The following is a 26,159-nucleotide window of genomic DNA, read 5'->3' on the forward strand; positions in this document are numbered from 1 at the left end:
CCTAGAGCCAGGTCGCTGGACACGCATGGTCTGCCCAGGCGCCCACCGCTGTCTGATGTCTAACCCTGCGACTCCCAGTTCCATATAGAAGGGATAAGTGAGAAGGCAGTTCTTACACTCGTCCGCTAGGTGTGAGGCCAACGCCACTCGCCCTGATAGTCCCTGATCTCTGCCCCAAGGTCCCCATCCAGTCTGACTTCTGTGCAAACCTGCTCTGAACACACCGGCTGGAGCTAGCGTCTCTGGCTGGGACAGCATGAGGTGGCCTTTAGACGGCCTCTGCATCACAGACAGTCCAGAGGGGGACAAACTGAGGCCCGGATGCCTAGGACCTCATGATCAGCTCTTTCCCAAATATCCACACGCCTCAGCCCCTCATTTCCGTCAGCTCTCAGCTTGAATGCCACCTCCTCAGAGAGGCCTTCCAGGATGCCTTGTACAACACACCCTTGTCCTCTTACTCTGCTTATATTTTCTCCGTAGCACCTATCACCTGGGTACACGCATTTCTTTGTCTCTCCCCCGAGTAGACTGTAAGTTCCATGAGGGCAGGGACTTCTGTTCAGGGCTGTAGCCACAGCACCTAGAATAGTACCTGGCATGTAGTAGATGTTTAATAAACATTTGCTGAATGAGTGAGTGAGTGGCAAGCTGGTTTGGAACACAGAGGCTCGCCTGCCAGTTCTGAGCTTTCTAACTGCAAGGCTCCTAACCTGGTTCCAGAAGAGAGGAAGGTGGCAGGTGGGCTGGCCCTGGGCACTGGAGGAACGGGCACAGGGGCTTGAGAGGAAGCAGGGGCTCCTGGGGGGAGAGGGAAGCGCTGTGGGTGGTGCAGCAGCTAGGGCTTCTGTTAGAACTTGATTTGGCTGTTCAGAGCAACTAAAAAAATAGTGCATTTTAAAAGAGAGAAGTTATGCCTCGGCCTGGCTCAGTGGCTCAGTGGATTGAGTACCAGCCTGTGAACCAGAAGGTCATGGGTTCGATTCCTGGTCAGGGCACATGCCTGGGTTGTGGGCATGCAGAAGGCAACTGATGGATGTTTCTCTCCCTTTCTTTCTCCCTCCCTTCACCTTTCTCTGAAAAATGAAATAAACCCTTTAAAAAATAAAAGACAGAAGTTCTATCTCTCTGTTTAATAGTTTCAGGGGGCTGGTGTGGAGGTTCTGCCACCATTCATGTGCTGCTTCCTGGTCCACGGTGGCTACTTGGGCTCCAGGTGTCAGGAAGGAGGAACAAGAAGCCCGCAGCTCCCCTTTCAAGGTTACCTGCCAGAAACCGCACACGACACTTGCAGTTACGTTTGTGGAGTGGAACTTAGTCCTGCGGCCACACCTAGCTGCAAGGGAAGCAGTAAGAGCACTTTCCCTAGGGAAAGTGATTTTTACTTCAGGCCTCCATGTGCCTAGCCAAAAATCGGTGGTTCCGTTATAAAGTTGAAGCACAAGATGATATTGAAATAGATCTCCTACGAACGCTACCACAGACCTGGCCCCTGAAAACCACGGGCCTCTCTGCAGCTGCTCGCAGTCCTCACCTGGCCAATCCAAACAGCTTCGCGCCGACATGAGTAAAATCCAGGGTCCGGCGGAAGTAACGCCTGCTTGAGTGTAGTTGGTTGGGTTATGATATGGGTGTAATAATTTATAGTTTTAATTTGAACATTTCACCTCAAATGTCATGTGGTGTGCTTGAGTGTGATATTATGTTACAGAATTATGTACGTATGATTTTGTAATAAAAGATTTTGTAATAGAAAGCGGGTGTTATTTGTGCCAGACTCCTTATAAGCTGTAGTCCTCAGTGGCCTAAGGCCTACCTTCTGGCTGAGCCAGCTCTGGCTGAGCCAGCTCTAGCTGAGCCTTTGTTTTCGTGGCTCCAGCCTTTGGGTTCTGATGGAGGAGCAGTTCCTTGTAATGCACATGAAAGCCCAGCTTCCTCCCACTCAGGACCCCCTGCCTTGAGCTACTCCAGTGAGCAGAGGTGGCCTGGGGACCACCATGAGCAGGGCCTCCACCGGGGCAGGCAGAGGGGGTGGGGGGTACCTGCTTTCCCCCACTGGCCTCTGGATAACAAAGAATTATTTCTGCACCCTCCCCTCCCCGTCCCACCACAGCCAGGCAAATGCAGGGCGGAGGGAGAGCCTATCCTGTCTGAGCAGTGTGGTCCGGGAGTGCAGCGGCCAGAGGCCAGTGGCTCCCACGCCTGGTGGGGCTGTTCTGCAAGCCACCTTGGGGGCCACCGAGAGCTTGGGGTGCACTCCTGGAGGGGAAAACTGAGAGGAGGGGGCGACTTCACATCCCACCCACTTCGTGCAGCTTGGCATTTATTTGTTCTGTGCAGTAGATATCCACATGAAAAGTTGTTTTGAGAAAAAGTTTTGTCCAAGAGAAGAAATGTTTAAATCTCTTGCCATGTGCCCCATGTTTTGAAGTTAGAGACTTGGATTTTTAGTCTGGACTTTGGGACCTAACCAGCCTTGTGACTTCAGGCTTGTTTCCCAGGCTCAGTTTTCCCAGCCATAAAATGGGTAGGTGCCTTCCTCAACAGCGAGTGTTCGATACAATCACGTAGGTGGTGTGCCTGACACATTTATTTTTCTTTTCTTTTTTTTTTTTAAAGATTTTATTTTTTAGAGAGGGAAGGGAGGGAGAAAGAGAGAGAGAGAGGGAGAGGGAGGGAGAGAAACATCAATGTGTGGTTGCTGGGGGCCGTGGCCTGCAACCCAGGCAGGTACCCTGACTGGGAATCGAACCTGCGACACTTTGGTTCGCAGCCTGTGCTCAATCCACTGAGCTATGCCAGCCAGGGGTTATTTTTCTTTTCCTTAACAGTTTCAGCTCTAGCGCAGTGTGAGATGTGGTGGAAAAGACCTCTCCCAAGCTGGACCCCACTGGGCCAAGCATTCTCCTCTGCGGCTCTTCCCCCCGACCGGGACCCAGCCTTCCCTGATTTAGTCACCGCCCACAGCCAGGTCACTCTGGGTGAGGACCCCAGTTCTGGGGCTTAGTTGTAGAGGGCAGTCCTGGATGAGGGTGGCCAGCCCCTTCACCTTCTTGGTCCCCACCAGGTGCTTCTCGCCCCAGCCCTGGAGGGCGCTGCCCTTGACTGTGGGGCTTCAAGGGGAGAGAGGCTTTCCCGAGGCCATCTCCACCCTGATTGCTGCAGGGGCTGCCCAGCACGCTGAAACAGAGTCTCACGTCTGCAGCTGTTCCTCCACCTGGTGGAAGGACAGTCCTCAGCCACCGCTGCTCCATGGCCTCGTTCAGCCTGCGGAGCTGAGTCTCTTCCCCGCTCCTTCTAAGTAGCTTCCTTCCTCCTCAACCAACTCTACCCTCTCGCACCAAATTCCCAGTGACCCGTCCTGGGAGGGAGGGAGGGAGGGAGGGGAGCGGCACGGGGTTACAACGCAGCAACTAACAGAAACCTGGGCGCCCACCGTTTCCTCAGAAAGACGGGGCGTGGGAGGGAGATGGGAACTGCTCTCAGGGGTGCACCTGGCGCTCTGCACACTCGGCCCCAGTGGGCAGTGCTTGGTGCCTCGGCTCACCTGAAAGGCAAATCGGGACGAGCACCATATGGTCTTTATCTTTGAAAGATTTTTAAAAAATGTATTGGTTTTTAAAGAGAAAAGGGGGGAGAGAGACATTGATTAGTTCCACTCATTCAGGAGTTTCTTCACTGGTTTCTTTTTTTAAAATGTATGTATCAATTTTAGAGAGAGAAAGAGAAAAAACATCGGTTTGTTGTTCCTCTTATCTATGCATTCATTGGCTGCTTCTTGTATGTGCCCTGACCGGGGATCGAACCCTCAACCTTGGCATATCAAGACAACACTCTAACCAACTGAGCTACCCGGCCAGGGCCATATGGGTTTTCTTTCTTTTTTTTTCCAAAAACTTTTATGACTGTTAAAACAGGCTGCATCCCCCAAACTGTGTCCACAGAGACCACCAGTAGTCCTCAAGATGTTAATAGTTATGCTCTCAATGAATGATAAATGGGAAAAAGAGAACTCTGACCTACAATGTTTGAGAAATGTTGCCTACTCTATCCCCTTCTTTGGAAAATCAATATTATGATCTTCAATGACCTGACCTCTACTTCATGACCTTTGTTTAACCCACGGGTCCCCAAACATTCATTAACTATGGAAGCTTTTCTTTCTCTCCACCCTCTTCTTAGTAGACCGATCATCCGTTAGCATCTCCTGGGCAAACACTGGTGGAAAGGTGGAGTGCCCACCCGCCGTGGTATTCCCGGGTCTGAGATCTGCGGCATTCAGTGCTAAAGCCCAGACGGTCTGCGTGAAGACCTGGACGGGGCTGAGAGAGCTTGAGGGGTGAAAACACACCAGGTGTGTGTGTGGTGGGGGGGCATTGCTAAGCAAGACCTTCTTGACGTGGAAGTGAAGCCTGAGCGGGCCCTCCCTCCTAGGGGCACTCAGAGCAAACAGCACAGAAGGTTGGCTGGGGCCAGCCTGGAGGCTGCTGGGTCAGAACCTGTGCGGCAACAGGGTCGCTCCAGGCCCCTCCTGGGTGTTAACAATGGTGTTGCTTTTCAGAAATGGGAGGCATTGCTAAGAGCACTTGGTGGGTGTTTTTGATGTTTGGGTCTTTCTGCCCAGATGTGGCAAACATGGTTGCTTCCAGCCTCTCTCCCATTGGGCCCCTGTCACCTGGCCCTAGAACTGGGGAGAAGGGGGTTCCAGAGGATGTGCTGTCGGCCAGCCCTGCCTCAGTGGCTCACCAGGTGCAGTGGGGCTCGGGGCTTTCTCCCAGCTCTGGTTAAGCAGGGCTTGCTGAGGTGCATGGGCCTCATCCACCTTCAGGCTGTCATTTTTCCTGGGAGTCAGGGAGCCAAATGGCTGAAGTGTTGGGGGGGTATCTTGTTCATATTTTCCAAGCTGCTGCTACCACACAAGAGAACCCTCAAAGGCAGGTCACTGAGCTCAGTGAGCCTGGGGTCCCCCAGCTCAGGGAGATGTGGCTCTGCATGCCAGCCCTAGGGGGCGCTGCTGAGTAGGGTGTGGTCTGGGTCTCAGCCTCCTGCTCCCTTCCCCAGGCCCTGTGCTGTCAACCCCTTCCCCAGCACAGCTCTTCTTCCAGCCAGGCTGCCTTCACCTGGAGACTCCCCAGAGCACCACACAGAGTTGCTTCCTGCCCTGAGGTCACCCTGCTTCCAACTCCTCTGCTGCCTCAGTGGGCCCAGGCACTAGCGAGCTTGTGCAGCAGACACCCGGCCGCTGGGGAGGGGCAGGGTGGGAGCCTCCCCACAGGCTCTCATTCTTCCCTTGGGGTCCTGCGAGCTCTCACTTAGTGGAGAAACACGTGGGCTTCACTCCCGGCCCGGGGAGATTCTGGAAGTCTGGTCCTGACCACACAGAATCAATTACACCTCTGAATTCCGTGGGCTCTTTGGGCAACCCTGTCCGCACACCAGCTACAACTGCCTATGGATGCTCTTGTTGATAAAGCTTTGTAGTCTTGGGGCTGTGCTGGGGGCATTGGCGAGCACGGAGCAGACACTCAGGAGGGTCCACCTGAGCTGGGTGTCGAATAAAGAGCACAGGGAGAAAAAGAAAACAGGTGTGCAAGAGGAAGATGCTGTGCCACTGGAGGCAGAGTACCGCCTAGGGGCCTCCGTTTCCTCCTCGCCTGTGGGGGCGGGGCTGGTCCGGGAGATCTCAAGGACCGTCCTGTTCAGTGTTCCTTCTTTGTGCCAGAACTGCTGGCGCGATGGGACTGGGTTCAAGGGTGTGCATGCACCCAGGGGGGAGGGGCCAGGGGATGGGGGTGGGGGCAGGAGCCAGGGGATGGGGGTGGGGGCAGGGGGAGCCAACACCAGGTGGCTCCGAGGCTTTGAATCACTGGAGACGGCTGCAGGCGGGGGAAGCTGTTCTCATCGCAGCGGCTGCTGGGGACAGCCCGTGGCACCTTGAATTCCTGGATAATGTGAGGGAGGTGCAGGTACCTGTCCCTTGTCCTGGGGGCTCTTGTGGTCTTGCTGGCCTTGGACTTATCTTTTCATCTCACTAAAGGCCTCCCCCGTCGGACGGCCAGGAGGGGGAGCAGGAGCTGCAGCCGGGAGCACCGGCACGTATGCGCTGCTGTGGCGATTTTCAGCTGCTGTGACGAGAGAGTCTTTGAAACATGCAGTACCTGACTACTCAGTCAGGGGCACTGACTTCTGTTTTCCCTTGGATTGTCCAATTAAAAAATGACAGCAGCCCACACAACAATAGCTGTTCAGTGTGGATGAATCAAAATTGTACCTATTTTTTTAATTTAATTTTATTTATTTATTTTTAGAGAGGGAAGGAAAGGAGAGAGAGAGAGAGAGAGAGAGAGAGAGAAACATCAATGTGCGGTTGCTGGGGACCATGGCCTGCAACCTAGGCATGTGCCATGACTGGGAATCGAACCTGCGATGCCTGGTTCACAGCCCACACTTCATCCACTGAGTTACACCAGCCAGGGCCCTATTTTTTTTTTTTTTTTGGTCAAGTCGGCAAAATATTTTTTGGTGCTCTGAGGAATTTTAGTAATTAGTTTACATATGCCAGGAGATGAAAAAGGTTGAAAATTGTCACCCCGCAGACAGCGAGCCTGCTTTGGGAGTTGGACCACAGAGTTCTAGAAGCCACAGAAGGTGTGACCCATATTCCGACCTTCTGTTGGCCCATCCCTCCCTTGCTGGGGTGGGGTTAAGGGCTGTCTGGGGTCCCTCTGGTTCTTTCTGACGTTAGGACCCAGGGAGGCAAGGAAAGTGAAGTCTGCGTGGATTCGGGAACAGGAGGCGTACCCAGCCAGCGGTCCTGCAGGACCGTGTACTCAGCCACAGCTGGCCCTGGCTGCTCTGTCACTCGCTGCCTCTCTGGCCCCTGCTTCCCCAGCCTGAGGGGTGGGCATCAGCCCCTCCTGGGCTTCATCTGGAGGTACGATGCCATCACTGTGAAAGCAAAGACCAGTCTGTAAGGGACGGTGAGGAAGGCAGCGCCCCTGGGTCAGCCCCTCTGAAACCCCGTGGCCTGGGTTGTGCCTCACGCCAGAGCACTGTGCCCACTTCCCAGATGGGAACTGCGAGGCAGGAGGATGGCGGTGATTTATCTGGAGTCGAGTCTGAGACTCCACGTAGCCCCTTCCACTTTAGGTGTGTATGCCTTAGTGCTCTGGGCACAGGGCGGGCCTGGTAAACTTGGCCTAGACATCTGGGCTTCCGTGCCCACCGGACTGGGTCAGGCAGGGCGGCAGGACTGCAGACGCAGCAGAGAAGAGTGGGGAGAGGAAGGCTGGGATGGGAGCATGGGAGGCAGGCATGGGGCAAGAGGTGGCGCCTGTGCTGCCGCAGCCCAGGTCTGACTCCAGTACCAGCCTGGTGGGAGTTGAGAAAACCCGACCCCTTGCCTTCCTGCGGAACTTAGCACTGTGAAACCAACCGTGTGCGAGCGTGTGCTTGTGGTTTCACCTGGCACTCTTCCTCTCTGGTGTCATTAAACCCAGCCACTTCGGGGGGATGACTTGTCAGCTGTTTGGACACCTGGCTCCAAGCAGGGCTGGCTCTGGGATCCTTGATTCACTTCCCTAGGCGGAGCCCAGAGGAAACGGAGCTTCCTTGACCAGCTCCAACATCCCGAGGCTCAAACACTGGGGCAGCTTGGCTTTGTCTGAAAGGGAAGATCCTGGCTTTTAACTGTCTGCCTGGCCCTCCTCTGCCCCCCACCCCCCACCCCCCACCAGCCCAAAGTTGTTTAGTCATGGTCATTTACAAATGTTTGTTTTTATTTTTAAAAATGTTGTATTTATTGATTTTAGAGAGAGGAAGGGGCTGGGAGAGACAGAAACATGAATTGCTCCACTTATGTATGCATTCATTGGTGGACTCTTGTGTGTGCCCTGACCGGGGATCGAACCTGTAACCTTGGTGCATGGGGCCAACGCCCTAAACATCTGAGCAGCTGGGCCAGGGCCAATGAAGTCTGTTCTTTTTAAGCAATGCCACCATTGGACTCTCATTCCCTGGTGGGAAGCTAAGAGCTCTCCCATCTTAAACAACAAAGAAATCCAGACTCGTGCTCCACGGGGAGTCCTCAGGCTTTCTGCGGCCAAAGGCAGAGTCTTGACTTTATTTAAGACTCTTTCTTTGTTCCTCTGCTGTGCAGAGTAGCAAGGGGGGGTTCCCAGAGCCTGCTAACTGAGCCGCAGCCCAGCACACACAGATTCAGTCCGAGGACCCGGTGCTAACGCGGAGGACCATGCAGCAAGAAGGATGCAGGTGTTATTCCTGGAAGGGGTGAACTCTCTCCAGGACAGAAAAAAACATTTGGGAATTTGGAACGCTCCGCTTGCTGCCTTAACCTTCGGCTTCCACCAGGCGGAAAGCCGTCATTCCCTGGGAAACTCACAGGCCCCTTTTCACAGGACCGTCTCACCGCACTCCCAGGGGCGACTGTCCCCCGTCCGCGCTGGACTTCCCTCTGGCTCCTGGCCCTTGTTTGTTCTCTGCCGGGGCCTGGAGGCCGGTCCCTGCGCAGGTTTCCAGGAGCGGCCCAGAGACCCGTACACATCTGGTTATTTTCACAGCTTCGGGAGGTGGCGTGGGAATGGCAACGCGCTCCCTCAGAAAAATAGTTACGGAGGTTGTTTTTGAACTGACTGCGGAGGGAAGCGGCGGGTGCCAAATGTGCGCGTGCTCCAGCTGTGGGAGCGTGTGTGTGCGCCCGAGGCACAGCGCAGCAGGTGCGCCTGGGCTCAGCTGCGACCAGGGGCAAAGGGGCGTGAGCCCTGGTGGCCGTTGTGGGGCCCCCCACTCGTGGCCGTCCAGTCTCCCCAGTCTCCCGCCCCTCCTCCCAGGGCGTGGGAGACGCAGAAGGGATCGCGTGTGAAACTCTCTCCTTGATGTCTGGCTGGTATGATGAGGCCTCGATACGTGCTGGCTGTGTAAGTTGGGTGATAAACTGTTTTTGCTGGATTTGTAGAAAAGCCCTTCACGCGGAGACGTGGAGGGGGAGGGAGCACACGCGCACGCCGTGCCCCACGGGCTCAGACCCGACGCAGGCTCAGCAGGACACGCGGTGCCCTGCCCTCCTGCCCGAGCGCCGGCCCCCGGCGCACAGCAGAGTGCTGGCGCGGTTGGCAGCCCGGCCTCCCGTCCAGCCGGACCCGCCCCTCTCTGCATCTGTTGTATTTTCACCTTGGCCCCCAAAGCTTGCCCATGTTCTTAAAAGTTCGTTTTGTTCCCAGACAGATATTTCTCTGTCCCTTGGCAGACGAGGAGACCAAGGCCCCATGGGGCGCTGGGCTCACACGGGCCCCCAGTCTCCCACCCCCCAGAGCTCGCTCTTCCCGGGGCGGCTGCATGCACATCACATCTGTGGTCCTTGAAATATCGTAGAGATGAGCTGAAGGGCACTGCACCTCCTTCCGGGGTGCTGGCCTGTTGTCCCGACCTTTGTGCAGGAGCCCTTCTTGGCAGGGAGGTGAGCTCAGCTGTCCGGGCATCGCCCCGCCCCCGCAGGCCGGTGGGTTGGCAGCGCCTGGGCACACTGCCCGGTCAGACAGGTCAGGATTCACATGGTCTGCAGCGGGCCAAGGGATTAGGAAGCCCTGGGAAGGAGATTGTTTGAGGGAGGTTAGGCCTCTTTCGAGCTCAGGAACAGCTCGGCCCCTTCCCTGGGCAGGCTGGCTGTTTCTCCATGAAGCCTAGCACACCTGTCTCGAACCTCCAGGGGTCAGCGCGTGCACGCCCTCTTGTTCAGAACAGCGACAGACAGCAGAGAGCAGTGGGGACCTCCACATGGGTGGGAGAGGAACCGGAGGGCGGCGGGGGCCCGGCCACAGGTAGAGGCAGGGCGGAAATCCTGGGTAGCACAGTTGATTGAATTCCAGGCTCTCCTCTTAACTCTCTGCCTTCAGCAACAGAATTATAATAATGAGTATTCCAGGAATGTAGTTCAAAGCTTCCTGCTCAGGAGCTCAGTCCTGTTACAGCGTGGGGGTGGGGCTCTGCCCTCCGACCCTCACCTGGAGAGCCTCTGATGCGGTGGGATGGAGGTGTGCAGCCAGCTCTGGCTCTGATTGTCATTAGGAGGGACTCAGAGGTGCCTGAAGCCACCCCTCTGTGAAGCATGTGGAAACGAAGGCCCCTGAGCTGGCGTGCCAGGGAGGGGGTTGAGAGCAAAGCCACTCAGGACCAGGCCTCCCAGCTCCCCCTCCATACCCTCCACTCTCTCCACTCCCTGTCATCCCGGCCCCTGGCACTAGAGCCAGCCCACATTGGATAACAACTGGCTGGCTGGGGAGCGCGCCTGGGATGACCGAGCCGAGCACGTGTCCCACACAGAGAGGGCCTGAGATCGTGTGTGGGGGAGGAGCTCAGGAGACATCCTGGAGCTTTGTCCTCAGCTGGCACTGCAGCCAGCCCGCCCGCCCTCCTGGTTCACCTGCCTCCCCCTGCCCTGCAGGAGCAGCACCATGATGCCCTGTCCACGCCGCTCAGCCTGCCCAAGGCCCGAGCCGCAGTGTTCATGGCAGCCCTGCGCACAGTGGCCAGCGCTGGAAGCCGCCGCGTGCCCGGCAGAGCAGGGCGGATAAACACTTGGTGGCATGTTCCCGCAGCAGCGCACTCCACCGCAGTGGGAACGAACAGCCCGCAACTGCTCACCCGGGAAGGACGAGTCACACAGATAAATGCCAGGGAGTGAAGCCAGCGCCGTGTGGCGCCACTGACATAAAATTCAAAAGCAGGCAGATCTCAGCCTTAAGCCAGAAGAGCAGTTTACCCTTGGTGTGGGGAGTGACTGCGGGGAGCACAGGGCGGGCTCCCAGGGTTCAGTGGCCTGTTCCGTGGTCTGGGTGCCGGTTGCGTGGGTGTGTTCCATCAGTTCCTGCGGTATGGGTCTTTCTCTGTACGTGATTCTTGAATGAAACTCTGTGGACGTACATGGGGAAGGGGCTGTTCCCCGAGGGCCTCCCCACTGAACCCAGCAGGAGCTGCTGTGAACCCGTGGCAGAGACACTCGGCAGCCCAAACCCCCAGTCCCAGGCACAGTGCAGGTGGGCAGGACAGGCCTGTGCCTCCTTCTCGGTGAAACTGAGGAGGAGAGAGGCCCTGGGCCAGGGCAGTTGGCCCCAGAGGAGACCAGGAAAGGAGCCGAGGTAGGTGCTCCAGCTGTCTGCTGTGGGCTTCTGCCCCAGCCCTGCCCTGCTCCTGCCCTGACCCCAGCCACCTGCCCCTGGCCCCTCCAGTGAGGGTCAGAGAGAGGGCAGCACCAGGGGCCCCATCCCTGGGAACACACTCAGCGTGCCCGGGGGACGGGTGCCGTGCAGGTGCCAGGGCCCCAGGGGAATGGGCATGAGGCCCTCCTCAGCGAGGGGTGCCATGGCCAGTTCACGGCAACACCACGCAACGAGGGACAGCCACCTTGGTCAAGCCATCGCCTGCCCTCGCCCCTCTGATGGGTGAGTTTGCTTGTCTGTTTCTGAGGAGTTAACGATTTAGTCATTTTTCTTTGTCTGTGGTCCGAGTTGCAAACACGCCAGCTCAGTTTCTATCAGTAGGCGAGGGCAGGTGGCTCTTGGGCTCCTCAGGGACATGGACGAGTAGGGTCCGCAGTGGGTTAAAACCTGGGCTTCCAGCCCCAGACCCGGCAGGGATCGTGTGCATCGGGGTGGGCAAACCGCAGCTGAGCTGTGTGTGTGTCAGTAAAGTTTTATTGGAACACGGTCACGCTCACTTACCTACATACTGCCCATGGCTGCTTTTGGGGTGCAGTGAAGTCGAGTAGCTGCAGCAGAGACTGTGGGGCCTGCAAGGTCTAAAATATTTACTTTCCGGCCGTTTACAGAAACTGTTTGCCAGCCCCTGTTAGACGTTAGTGTCCCAGTGTCATTATTCTGCAAATGGGAGCGAGGCCCAAACAACGCAAGCGGCTGCCCCAGCCAGCCGTCGCCCCAGGCCCAGAGCCAGCCCCCCACTCTCAGCCTGGCCTTCCTCCTCCGGGCCACACGGGGCCAGGAGAGAGCCGCTCCTGGGTCATACTGGCACCCAAGGCCCCTGACCTTGTGCTCGCTGTGGCATCGAACAAGTCAGCTCACCTTTCTGCACTTCAGTTTCTTTGTAATCAAAACTTTTCGGGGGTTTTCAACATTAAGTGAGAGGTAAAAGCGGGGCTCTCAGTGGAGGTCAGTGCATTGTGATCCATGAGCTTCCCACCGCCTTCCTAAGTCTCCCTCATCGACAACCTCCCGGCCCTCAGGGTGGGGTGGGGAACACGGCAGGCGCCGGGGCTGGGCTTCACCGACGAGGAGGCCCAGGGCTGAGCAGGAGGCGGGCAAGCCCATCATACTGTTCTCCCCGTGCGGCCCCAGCACCAGGCACAGGCCCCGGAGCCCAACGGGCCTTACACGGCTGTCAGCTGTCGCAGAGGGGAGGTCCGGCCGCCCGCTGAGGCCTGGGCTCCAGGGCAGCCCAGACGGGAGGCCGCCAGCAGGAAAGCCCCTCCCTCCTCGCCCCTGCTCTGACCACCCACCCCCAAGGCTTCTCTTCTCTGAGGAAGCTTCCTGGAGCGGGCCCCACCCCGGCCTCAGGTTCCTCTTCCTCCCTGGGGAAGATGTCAGCGCACCCCTCATCTGGGGCTGTCATCCCCCTCACCTCTGCCCTGAGCGGACCTGCCTCCCTGCGGAACCTGGGAGAGCCCTGGCGGGCCTGGGGAAGCCTTGTGTCCGCCCTCCCCCAGGTCGAGGCCCGTGCAGGTGCGAGCCTCTGCAGCAGGAAGAGGCAGGTGTGGCGGGGTCGTGACAGGGGCTGGCAAGGGGAATTTAGCTGCCTTGCGATAGCAGCATGCCTGACGTTGACTGAGTACTGACTGTGTGCAGGCACTGCTCTCAGCACTTGACAGTGTGGCTTCATTACCATTATCACCCTCCTCGCTGCGACAGGGAAAGTGAGGAACAGTGTTAAGACCCTCGCCAGGCACACAGCCTTTGTGTTTGTGGAGGGGGGTGGGGCGAAGGGGAAGAGAGACGGGGTCACCCCGTGTGGGACGGGGCCGGGGTGTACGCAGCAGATTGGAGAGGGCGCCCTCAGGCTCTGAGCCACATCCCCAGGTGGGTGCTGGCCCGGGCAGAGCAGGTGGGGTGAGGTCCTCTGGCCTTGGCGCCCTCGCCTGCGGGGAAGGGCGCGCCCAGGTGAAGCCTGCCTTGCTCCATTCCTGGGAGACCTCAGTGCTGGACGTGACCGCCCGCTCCTGCCCAGGGAACCGGCCGGCGAGGGCCCACCCTGAGGGCGGGTGTCGGACAGTCCAGCTGAAAGAAGCTGATAAGGGCTGAACAATTCCAGATTTGAAGAATGCCCGGAATTATCTCCCCTCAGGGGGCGGCTCAGGCTCCTCTGGGAGAGGCCACGCTCAGGAGCCCGCCCTCACGCCCTGGGGTGCTTGCTGGCTGTCCAGAGGCACCAGCAGAATGGGGGTGGGGGAGGGAGGGGGGGATCAGGGCCCCAGGGAAGGGCCGGGGACGGTGGGGCATGACCAGACCCTGTGGCCACATGTGTCTGCCTGACCACTCGCCTGGACTCAGGGTAATGAAGGCAGGTTGGGACTCTGGCCTTCCCCAGACACTGGAGCCGTTCCTCCTGCTATTTTCATTCTCATTATTAACCACCACTCCCAGCCCCTTGGCTCAGGCAGCGCAGGCCGCTGTAGCCTGAGTGGCCTGGGCAACGACACTGATTCCTCACAGCTCTGGAGGCTGTAAGCCCACGGTCAGGGAGCGAGCCCCCTTCCTGGCTGGCAGACAGCCGCCTTCCTGCGTGTGCTCCCCACGCAGACGGACAGGAAGCTGCTCCTCGGCTCCGAGGACACTCACCCCATTGTGGGCAGGTGTGGCGGGTGGGGGGGGGCGAGTCTACTCATGGCCCCACGTGAACCTCCTAAAGGGCCCTTGTCATAATACCATCATACTGCAGGGTGGGGCTTCAACACGGGAATCTGGGCGGACACCAGACGGTCCGGCCGCAGCACCAGGGAGTTGATCGGGTGCGTCTTTGGGGCCCGTGGCCCAAGGGCTGTTTGGAGGGGCACAGAGAGAGGCCCCAGAGGACATTATCCCCATTTCTCAGATGCGGCAGGCTGAGAAATGTCCCCCTCTCCCAAGATAGAAAGATGTCAATGTCAAATCCCCGAAACCTGCGATTGTGACCTTGTTTGGACACGGGGTCTCGGCAGATGTGACTAAGCTAAGGATCTGGAAGTAAGGTCACCCTGGATCCCCTGCGTGCTCGCTGACAAGTTTGACTTGGCGGTCACGCTTTTTTCTCGTTGACAAGTTTCTTTCTAAGAGGACAGCGAGGAAGAGACAGCAGTGTGACCATGGTGACAGAGATCGGAGTGAGACCGTTACAAGCCAAGGAGTGCCAGCAGTGGCCAGCAGCTGGAAGGGGCAAGGGAGCCTTCTCCCAGGGAGGCTCTGGAAGGAGGCAGAGCTGCCCACTCACTGGGCCCAGACTTCTGGCCCCTGGGACTCTGAGGGAATACATTGCTGTTGTTTTAAGCCACCCAGCTTGTGGGAATTCAAACGGCAGCCACAGGAAACCGGTACAAGACCCCAGGCACCAACAGGGCCTGGGCTTCCCTCAAGCCCAGGGCGGACCTGGGGGACCACCACAGCTGGCTGCTAAGGGGGAGGCAGGCGAGGCAGCTGCACTGGTCCCCTCCCCAGGCTCCTGGTCCGGAGCTCTGACCTTTGTTTGCCAGGGCACGCCCCTGGCCACACGCCCCTTGCTGGTGCTGCCCACCTCAATCGGGCTTTGTGGCCCTCCCCGCCCCCCCCCGAAACCTGGTTAGGACCTTTGGGGGGCTAGAGGTAGTGAGATTAGCTAGCTTGATCTATCTTTCTTTCTCTTGATTTTATTGATTTTTAGAGAGAGAAGAAGGGAGGGAGAAAGAGAGGGAGGGAAACATGAATGTGAGAGAGAAACATGGATCGGTTGCCTCTTGTATTCGTCCCAACCAGGGGCCATGTCTGCAACCCAGACATGTGCCCTGACCAGGAATTGAATCAGCAGCCTAACTGGCAACCTTCACTTTGTGGCGCTGAGCCACACTGGCCAGGGTGGGATGAGCTTTCTTAATGCTACAGAGGACAAGCACTTGTAAGGGGGAGTTACAGGACTACTGTGACCCAGGGCAGAACACCTCAGCAAGCAGCTTCCAAGGACAGGACTCCTGCCCACCCCTCCCCCCGACCCCATGCCCAGGGCAGAGAGGGGAATTCAGAAGGCTTCTTGGTGGAAGGCAGTGAGTACCCAGCTAAGCAAGAGGGAGGCAGTGGGAAGGGATGACCCAGCTCGGCTGAGGCAGGGCGCTTGTGAGGACCCAGCACCCCTCATTTCAGGGGTGCTGGCGTACAAAACCCCAGAAGCATAGAGGTGGGGACATAACATAGGGGTGGGTTGTATCACCTCTTGCAGAACGAGGGACGGAGAGTAAAGAAGGCTGAATGCAGCGTAGGGATGGGACATCTGCTGGACCGGCCCCTGGAGGAAGTCCTGCCCAGGCCTCCAGCGGCCCCTCTCAGCTCCTAGGGCAGCCCCAGGTCCCTTGCGGACTGGGGAGTTTGGGGCCTGCACCCTTCCAAGGCTCCCCCATCCCACCAGCCCCACTGTAACTTCCGGCTCCTACCCAGAACCCTGGCAGTAAGGGATTTGGGGTCTGAGAGGCATGAATGGGCCCTAGAGAGCGGGGAGGGGCTCCCGCTTCATCCGGAGGGAACCTGAGGCAGCGTCGAGGCCCTTTCCTGGTCTGGTCCTCGGAGGGAGAGGTTCACAAAGCCGATGTCACATGTTGGAAAAAGTTTCGAGGTCACTCTGAAGGGACACGTTAGGATGGCTCTTTGTCACAGCAAAGGCGGACTGTGTTCGAACACGGCATCACACTTGGGAAAGTGCCTACGCATTCTCAGGGACCTCAGAAGTCATCTGACCCATTTCATAGATGCGTTTTTGGTGTGTTTTTCACCTGAGGACTTGCTTATTGATTTTAGAGAGAGGGAAAGGGAAGGAGAGAGAGGGAGAGAAGCACTGATGTGCGATTGCCTCTCCTACTCAACCCTACCGGGACCACACCTGCAACCCAGGCATGCGCCTGACCAGGAATTGAACCTGTGACCTTTCAGCTTACAGAACAGTGCTCCAACCAGCTGAGCCACACTGGCCAGGGCCACAGATGTGTTTCTTTTACAGAGGCACAAAGACTCACCTGAGACCCTGTGGATCAGAGGCAGGACCAGGACGGGAAGCTCCAGGTCTCTGATGTCCCAGTCTGAGCCCTTTCCTCTGTCCCACCAGACGTCAGCGTACCCTGCCTCCTTCTGCCCTTTCCCCGTGCCCCCTTGGAGCTTTCTGGCTCTATTTCCCTGGAGATAGCAGCAGCCGGGGGAGGTGAGCTGGGGTAACAAAGGAAGGAGTGGCAGACTCTGGTGTCCCCGCCAGAGCCTCCCAGCTCTCTGCCTTCCTGCTCTCCTTCCACACACCCTCTTCCTGGGCATTCTTTAGAGTTTCCTTTCCCGCTATTAATAGTGGCGAGTCTGGAGAGTCGATCCTAGGGCTGCCGTGGCCAGGAACAGGAGGAAGCAGACCCTCACTGAAGGTTCAGAGCAGTGTTCTGCTGCCCCTCCCACTCGCCGCCCCACACTGGAGGCAAGCATGTGGAGGACCGGTCACCTCTCTCTCTCTCTGCTGCCGCCCCCCACACCACACGCTTCTCAACACAGCCTTCAAGACCAGCCTCCATATCCTCCCCCCACCCCTCCCCGCAGTCACCGTCCTGACAGCCCGCTCGGCCACATCACACACTGAGGGCTTCCCCTCCCTCCTCTCCACCTCAGTTTGTAACCTCACTCTCAGGGACCTCGGCACCCACTTAGATACACAAGTAAATGCCCTGGCCTCCTGCGTGTTCACATGTCACACCCAGAACGTTGCCACGCCCGCAAACCGCACCCGCTCCGAAATGTCAGCGCTTCATTCTCTGACCACTGATCCTCGCTCATCGCATTGCCTATCGGCTGTCTTGTTCCCTCCCGTCTCTCACTGTCCATTACAATCCCGGCCTTGCAAATACCCTCGAGCCCCCTGCACCCTCTCCCACCATCCTACTCACCTACAAACCCCGTTCCCAGATGAGCCCTGCCCTCACTCTTTCCGTGCCTCTGCCACAGCAGCAGAACACCACTGAGGGAAAAGTCGCACTCGGGCTGATGGGGTTCACTTTAAATTCATGGTTTTGTGCCTCTCTTGGACACCGAATACTATTTGGGGGGGCGTATTTCCCCTCACCCCCCAGCATCGTGTCTCTCACAGCGTGGTCCTCTGCCCATTAGCATCAGAACCACTTGGGAACTTGTTAGGAGTGGAGACTCTCATGCTCCGTCCCAGACCCGCTGAATCAGAACCTCTGGGCTGGCGTTGGCAACTGGCATTTCTGACGCGCTAACGTTTGAGAACCGCTCTACCAGCAGGCTTGCTTTCCCGTGTCAAGATGAGTATTTCAGACCGTTCCCTTCCACAGAGCTACTCCTCCTTTCTTATTTTATTTATATTAGTATAGCTGATTTCATCTAGACTGGGTCGAGAAAACTGAAGCTGTGAAATGGAAATTTATTGTTTCACTACCCAAATTAAAAAATGTACTTACGTCTCTGTCCGCCTGCTTCCTTCTGGCTTCACGTGTAATGAAATCCGGGTCCTCGTTCCACAGGGGGTCCCAGATCAACACACGTGCATTCCCTTCCTCATCGCAAGGACCTGATGAGACTGTAGACAGGGAACAAACCAAAAGGAGCATTAGTATCAGCTCTGGCATCTCCTACCTTCAAAAACAAGCAAAACTTTCTTGACTGTACCAGCTTCCTCCAGCGATTGCCATATTTCCCTGCTCCTCCTCCTACCTAACACTCGATAGTTATCTACACACACGGCCACTGCCCTGCCATTCACTCACTCTTCAGTCAGCCCGTCGGGCTCCCGCCTGTACCGTTCCTGTGGAAACGGTAGGTTGAGATAGCCTGGGACCCCCGTGTTGTTGATTTCACCACTCAGCACAATCAGCCACTCCCTCCTTGCCAAAACAAACAAACAAACAAATCAGAAGCTCTGTTGTATCTCTTTCCTGTTTCCCCCAGAAGTCGCTGTTACCCTAAACTTTTCTGTAAAATTGTAGTAAGACTTTGTATCTAGCTCTAAAGTTATATTTAGTTTCACCAATTTTTTAACCCTATAAATAAAACCATATAAGTAGTCTTGTTCTTGTTTTTTTTTTTTTAAGATTTTATTTATTTATTTTTAGAGAAGGGAAGGGAGGAAGAGAGGGAGAGAAACATCAATGTGTGGTTGCTGCTCTCACGCCCCCTACTGGGCGACCTGGCCCGCAACCCAGGCATGTGCCCTGACTGGGAATCGAACTGCCAACTCAATCCTCTGAGCCACACCAGCCAAGGCTGTTCTTGCTTTTATTGTTCAGTATTATTTTTAGACTAATTCATGTTAATATACATATGATATAATAAAATATAATACAATACTCATTCACTGACTTTTAGTGCTTTTTAGTATTCCATTATATGAATATTCCATACCTTATTTATTCATACTACTGTTCACGAACATTTGCTTGTTACCTGTATGGAGCCAGTACCAAAGTCCTGATAGGGACATTCTTATGAACACATCCTGATGTATGCGTGTGTGCGTCTTCCTAGGGGCAGTGCCTAGTGGCACCACTGAACGTTGCACATTGAAAGCTATGGGCATGCTCCACTTCACTTGGTAATGCCATACAGTTTTCCGATGTGCTTGTGCCAATTTACACCCCTCCACGTGTTTGCTACCACTTGTCAGTCTGGTGTGCCTGGAGTGATAATTCTTACTTGATTCAGCATTTCCTGAATTACTAACATTTGCACATGTTTAGAGGCTATCTGTGCTACTTCTTCTGTTAAATACCCATTTAATTCTTTTCTCTGTTTTTCTAATGGGTTGTTTTCTTACCTATAGACATTTTTTAGAAATATTTTTTAGGTAGTAATCTTTTGTGACTGTATATATTGCAACTATCTTCTCCTGATTGTTTTTCATTTCCCTTTTGGTTTCTTTTTTTTTCTGCCTTTTACTTGAAAATAATTGTAGATTTACAGAAAAGTTGAAGAGGTGATACCAGTTCATACACCTTTCCTGCAACTTCTCCTAATGTTAATATCTTTTTTAGAAAGATTTTATTTATTTATTTTTAGGAAGAGGGGAAGGGAGGGAGAAAGAGAGGGAGAGAAACATCAAAGTGGAAAGAGAAACAATCAGTTGCCTCTCGTATACCCACAAATGAGGAATTGGCCTGAGATGCTGGCATGTGTCCTGACTGGGAATCGAACCAGCGACCTTTCAGCTTGCGGGCTGGCGCTCAATCCACTGAGCCATACCAGCCAAGGCCCCCCTAATGTTAACATCTCACATAACCACTGACATTTATCACAACTAAGAAATGAACACTGGTACAATACTATTAACTAAGTAAAACTGCAAATTGTTCATATTTTACCAGTATTTCCACTACCGGTCTCTTTTGTTCCAGGATATGACATTGCATTTAATCATGTCTGACAGGTTTCTTTCAACCTGTGACAGTTTCTTAGTCACTCCTTAATTGTTCATGACCTTAATGGTTTTTAAGAGTACTAGCTGGATATTTTTGTGGAATGTCTTTCAATTTGGGTGTGTCTGGTGTTCTTTTATGGTTACACTGGGGTTAGGTATTTTTAGACATAAGACAAAGGGGAGGTTCCCTCTTATCAGGGGACGTGATGACTGATGGCCAGTCACGACTGAGTCATGGGTGTCGTTAACCGTGACCAAGTGGTTCAGATGATGTGACTTCCAGGTTCTCCACGGTACTGGCTGACTTTCCCTTTCCGTCCTCCCTTGGAGGAGAGTCACTAGGACTGACCCACACTCACATAGAAGTGGGAAAAAATGTTTCTCCTGCAGGAGGGGAGGGTATCTATATTGTTTGGAATTTTCCTGTAAGAATGATTTGTTTCTCCTGACCCATTTATTTCTTTTATTCAATCATTTATCAGCATGGACTCATAGATATTTATTTTACTTTTCTGGTTTCAGTGCAGTATTTTTTTTTATTTTGTTGCTTAAATTGTTGCAGGTTTGGCCACTGGAAGTGCTTTGCCTCTGGGACTTGTCCACCCCGACTCCCCGCCGTTTCCTTACTTTCCGGGACGACAAATGTCCAGGCTCACCTTACGTTTTCCCTGCATCAGCGCTAGAATCAAGTATTAGTCCAGGGAGCCCTGGTTCACTATGTTGGAGAATGGCTGGGTGCACCCGCGGGGGTCGCTGCTTTTCGACCCTCTCGGTGGACAGAGCTCGGAAACACATTTATGTTCTACCCCATGTGCGCACACAGACCTACATATTTCTCTGTCGGTATGTGTATGTAAGGCAGATTGAGAATTGATAACCCACACCCTTTTGAGACACAAGCGTACCACCTACACTGTTTATACACATAGCTTTACAGTCTCCAGTCAAAGAACTAGTCTCCAGTGGCTTTGGCCCACTTTCTCCCCCCTCCCCCTTTTCTTCAGTGACGTTATGTTACATACATTTGTAACATAAGTAAAAGTTATTTCCATAGCCCCCATGACAGCCCAGGATTTCCTGAATATCTCAGTTGACTACCCACCCCCGCACCCGCCCAAAATCGGCACTAAGAAAAATTAATTCTTTAAGGTGCACAATTTTATGGGTTTTGACAAATGGTCTTGGACACTCATCACCCCATTACCATACAGCACAGTTCCACTGTCCGAACATCAATTCCTCACCCTTCCCTCAGTGCCGGGTAACCACCGATCTGTTTTCTGTCCCTATCAAACACTATGTGGCCTTTCACTTCTGTCATTGAAAATGTCCGTGTTGCATGAATCAGTAGCTCATTCCCAGTCTTTGCCAAGTGGGCCCTGTATAGACGAATGACTGTTTATTCACTCCTTGAAGGATATCTTGGTTGTCTCCAGTTTTTGGTGTTTTTGAATACAGCTGCTATAAACAGTTGCATGCAGGTTTCTGTGTGACCACAAGGTGTTAGTTCTCGGGGGTAAATAAGACGGGAATGGCCGGGCCATGTGGTAACGGAAGCGTCCAGCTTGAAGAGAAGTGGCTGGACTGTATTCCGAAGCAGCGGTGCTGTTCCGCACACCCATTGGTAACGGATGGGAGCTCCCTCTTAATATTTGCTGCCGTCAGTTTCTTTTCAGCCATTCTAACAGGTGTGTGTGAGGGTATTGCATCGCAGCTTTAATTTGTATTTACCTAATGACTAATGAACATCTTTTTATGTGTTTGTCATCTGAATATTCTCTTTGGTGACTTTTTTTTTCTTGTGGCTCCTTTGCCCTCTTAAAAAATTGGGTTATCTTTTTATTGTTGAGTGTTAAGAGGTGAGTTTCCTTCTTTCCTGAACCAGCTAGGATTTCTATGATTATCGTGATGCTCAGTGCAGTGATGAGAGTACAGCTTTGTCTTGTTCCCAAATTGAAGGGCGAAGCATTCCATCTCTCCCCATTAATTACGATGTTAGCTGAAGGGTTATTTGAGTATTTCATTTATTAGGTTAGGAAAGTTTCCTTCTATCCCTGGTTTGCTGAGATGTTTTATAATTATAAATGAATGATGAATTTTGTCATGAATTTTCTGAATATATTGAGATGATCATATGGTTTTTCTTATTTACTGTCAATATGGTGAATTGCACTGGCTGATTTTCATATACTGAAGTAGCCATGAGCTGAATCTCACTTGATTGTGATATATTATCCTTTTTTTAAAAACGATTCTATTTATTTATTTTTAGAGAGGGAAGGGAGGGAGAAAGATAGAGAGAGAGAAACATCAATGTGTGGTTGCTGGGGGCCGTGGCCTGCAACCCAGGCATGTGCCCTGACTCGGAATCGAACCTGTGATGCTTTGGTTCGCAGCCCACGCTCAATCCACTGACCTATGCCAGCCAGGGCATATTATCCTTTTTATATGTTGCTGGGTTGGTGGTCATTAGGGATATTCACGTTACACCCACAATGAGATGCCTCCGCGTGCCCAGTGAAAGGGCTATAATGAAAAGGACCCATGACGTGACAACAGTGGTTGGTGAGGATGTGGAGAAATTCAAACCCTCATATACTGCTGGTGGGCGTGTAATCTCATGCAGCCACTTTGGAAAACAGGGTGGCAGTTCCTCAAAATTCTAAATATTGAGCTACCACAAGATCCAGAAATTCCACTCATAGGTCTACACCCAAGAGAAACGAAAACACATGTCCACACAGAAGTTTGTGTATGATGTATAGCAGTATTATTCATGATAGCCGAAAAGTTTAAACTATCCAAACGTTCATCAACTGACGTATGGATAAACAAAATGTGGTATGTCCATACAGAGTAATAGCACTCAGTAATACAAAGAAATAAAGAACTGGTACATGCTCATCAACATGGATGAACCTTAAAAAATGTCCTGAGTGAAAGAAGCCAGTCATTGAGTCATACTCCTTGTATGATTCCATTTATGTGAAGTGTCCAGAATAAGCAAATCCATAGAGAGAGACAGAGAGATTAGTAGTTGCCTAGCACATGGCTTTTCTTCTGCTATGTCTTCAGTGTGAGAGTCTATGTTAATCTATTAAGAAGTTGGGCTGGGTGTACAACTGGTTGCACCAGCTCTCTGCCACTCTGCCACTGGGATCCCCGCACCAGAGATGCAGCAGCGCCCCCACTGCCCACACCTGCCACGCCCTTGCTTGCCTAATCGCCTGTAGCCAGCCCACCGGGTTCGTGACCTGCTCTTCCTACCTCAGGACGTTCGGCACCCCGGCGCCACCAGCCGGCCAAGCTCCAGGCAGAGCTACGTGACCATGGCCACTGGCTCCTACAGCCTGGGCAGCGTGTGGTGCCCTAGCACCAGCCACAGTCATATGTCGCCTCCGGGGCACTGTGTACTCTGCACTCCTCAGCCGTGCACTTGTGGAGCAGTGTTGCCAGTGTGCGGCTGCTGCAGGACTCTTACAAACTTCTCGCTGGCTGATGCCGTCAATACCAAGTTCAGAACACCCACACCAACGAGAAGGTGGTGCTGCGGCAGCTGAAGGACTGCTTCGCCAACCACATCAACGAGTTGCACTTCCTGGAGAAGCGGAACAAGATCTTGATGGTTGACAAGAAGCTCGAGGGCCAGGGCAAGGTGCTCCTGGGGGACCTCTAGGAGGAGGAGATGCAGGAGCTGCGCCGGCAGGTGGACCAGCTCCCCAACTCAAGGTCTGCATTGAAGTGGAGCCTGATAACCTGGCTGAGGACCTAATGCAGCTCCGGGAGAAGCTGCAGGAGGACATGCTTCAGAGAGAGGAAGCCAAGGGCACCCCGCAGTCCTTCAGACAGGATACTGCCAGTGCTTCTTTGGCACGACTTGACCTTGAGCGTAAAGTGGAATCCTTGCGAGAAGAGATTGCCTTTGGAAGAAACTCCACGATGAGGAACTCCAGGAGCGGCAGGCCCAGGCTCAGGCGCAGCACGTCCGAGTTGATGTGGATGTTTCCAAGCCTGACCTCACCACAGCCCGGTGTGATGCACGTCCACAGTATGAAGGCGTGGCTACCAAGAACCTTCAGGAAGGCTGAGGAATGGCACAAGTCCAGGTTTGCTGACCTCTCCAAGGCTGTGAACCGGAACGATGATGCCTTGCACCAGGCAAAGCAGGAGTCAAATGAGTATGGGCAACAGGTGCAGTCCCTCACCAGCAACGTGGAAGAACTGAGTCTCCGGAATGCCAGATGCGTGGAATGGAAGAGCCTTTTGCTGTGGAAGCTGCTGACCAGCAAGACACTACTGGCCACTGCGAGATGTGGTTCAGAAAATGAAGAAATGGCTCCTCACCTTCAAGAATACCAAGACCTGCTGAATGTCAAGATGGCTCTTGACATTGAGATCGCCACCTACAGGAAGCTCCTGGAAGGCACAGAGAGCAGGACTTCTCTGCTGCTTCCCAACTTTCCTTCCCTAAACCTGAGGGAAACCAATCTGGAGTCACCCCCTCTGGCTTGACACCCACTCAAAAAGGACACCTTTGACTAAGACAGTTGAAACTAGAGATGGACAGGTCATCCATCAATGAAACTTCTCAGCATCATGAGGATCTCGAATGAAAACTGCACACCCTTGGTGCGGCAATATATACCAGCAAGAATAAAAACGAAATCCATGTCTTAAAGAAACAGCTTTCAGGTGCCTTTCTGCAGCTTTTCAGGAGTGCAGGATAGACTTGAAATAGGAGTAGTTCTAGTTCTTTTTTTATTTTTTAATCCTTACCCCAGGACATCATTTTTTTCATTGCTTTTAGGGAGAGAGGGAGGAAGGGAGGGAGGAAAAAAGAGAGAAACGTTGATTCAAGAGAGAAGCATGGTTTGGTCACCTCCCATCTGCACTTGGACCAGGGATTGCATGTACTAGGACTGGGAATCGAACCCTCAACTTTTCGGTTATGGGATGAAGCTCCAACTATCTGAGCCACACCAACCAAGGCATAAGCTCTAGTTCTCAAACCAAGACTCCTAAGAGATTTAGAAAAACAGATTACAAGGTAATCTAGTTTATGAAGAAGCCTGTGCTAGAATCCTTTTTAAAAAGTAGTTTTGAGCCCTGGCTGGCGTAGCTCAGTGGATTGAGCATGGGCTGGGAACCAAAGTGTCCCAGGTTCGATTCCCAGCCAGGGTACATGCCTGGGTTGCAGGCCATAACCCCCAGCAACCGCACATTGATGTTTCTCTCTCTCTCCCTCCCTTCCCTCTCTAAAAATAAATCAATAAAATCTTTTTTTTAAAAAGTAGTTTTGAATACCATAAAAACTGTTTTTTCTCCCCAACAAGTACCTGATCAATTTATTTCTGCTTCAGTAAATATCTGGAAAACTAAAAAAAAAAAAAAAAAAGCATAGCCCCAGAGGCTGTGATATATAATACCTGATTGTTTCCCTGCTTGGCTGCAGGTCTTCCCTGCTGCTCCCCAGAGAGCCCTCAGAGCTCCCTCCAGCTGCATTCCCCTTAGGTGTCCTGCACACTTGCCAGCATTGGCGTTGATGGCAGGGAAGAAGGGCACTCTCCGATTAACGTGGGCCGAGCATGGGCACTGGAACGTGGGACTCGAGGGTGTGGCTTCACTAGTGTTCTTGCCTCTTTCTAGAAGTGAGGCCGGGCTGAGCACGTACGTATTCCTGCCCTCTCCAGGGGTAAACAGCGCTCGTTTTCCTGTTTCCTTTCCCAGCTGCAACGGGTTTGCACCACGGCCTTCGGGCTATAATTTTTGGCCTGTCTCCTGCAGTTGAATTCTTTGATTTCCTAGCAGAAACAGGGAACATGAATCTGGGCAGCGTTTCATTGGTGGCTGTTGCTGTCCTTCCCCAACTCTGGTGGGTCCCCCACCGGTGCCTTCAGGCTGCAAATTGTGTTGACTTCCACTGCAAAGCAGGGCTTTTGTTCTCCCCCCACAGGTGACAGGGGGCGTAGGGACTCCCAGCAGTGCCTATTGTTTACTCATCCCAGCCAGCCCCACAGGGGAACTTCCTCAAAGTTCTTTCCAGTTCCTGGAGGGAAAACCTAAGACTTGGAGCCTTCCAATGTCTGCAGCTCCCACAGCTTCCCACGTTCAGCCCAGGCCGCAGGCAGCCTTTACCAGTGCATTAAAAATGTTTAGCCTTCTTACCCACCCTCGCTCCCCGGGTAGCAGGTGCTCAGGCCCAGCTTCCTCCCCGCAGCCGCCTGTCTCCAGCCTTTGGGGTGGTCACCTGCCCGTGACCTCAGCTTTCCAAGGGGTACAAGAAGAGTCACTAATTTTCAGTTTCTCCGGCTTTTTTCTTGCCGTAAGGTTAGGTTTTCAGCTCTCTGTTGTCACTAGCTGGGACTCGAAGTCCTTTGATGGACACAGGTCTTTAATTCTAGTGAAGCCACATTTTTTTTTGCCTTGGTTTGTGCTTTTCATGTTGTGTAGACTGACAAATTCTTTTTATGCTACAGAAATTGCATGTAAGGTTAGAATCATTTGACCCTTGCATTGAG

The 26,159-nt window shown here is 53.7% G+C and overlaps 1 protein-coding gene and 1 pseudogene across 1 annotated transcript in view; both read left to right on the plus strand.

The window, feature by feature from the left end:
• PODXL (podocalyxin like) overlaps positions 1–26,159 on the plus strand; it is a 51,014-nt gene that overhangs the window by 6,317 nt on the left and 18,538 nt on the right. The window lies entirely within an intron of this gene.
• On the plus strand, positions 1,564–24,254 carry LOC123829682 (annotated as a pseudogene).

Source organism: Phyllostomus hastatus, unplaced genomic scaffold, assembly GCF_019186645.2.
Source record: "Phyllostomus hastatus isolate PE091 unplaced genomic scaffold, TTU_PhHast_1.1 phas_scaffold_114, whole genome shotgun sequence".
In the NCBI taxonomy this organism is placed as follows: Eukaryota; Metazoa; Chordata; class Mammalia; order Chiroptera; family Phyllostomidae; genus Phyllostomus; species Phyllostomus hastatus.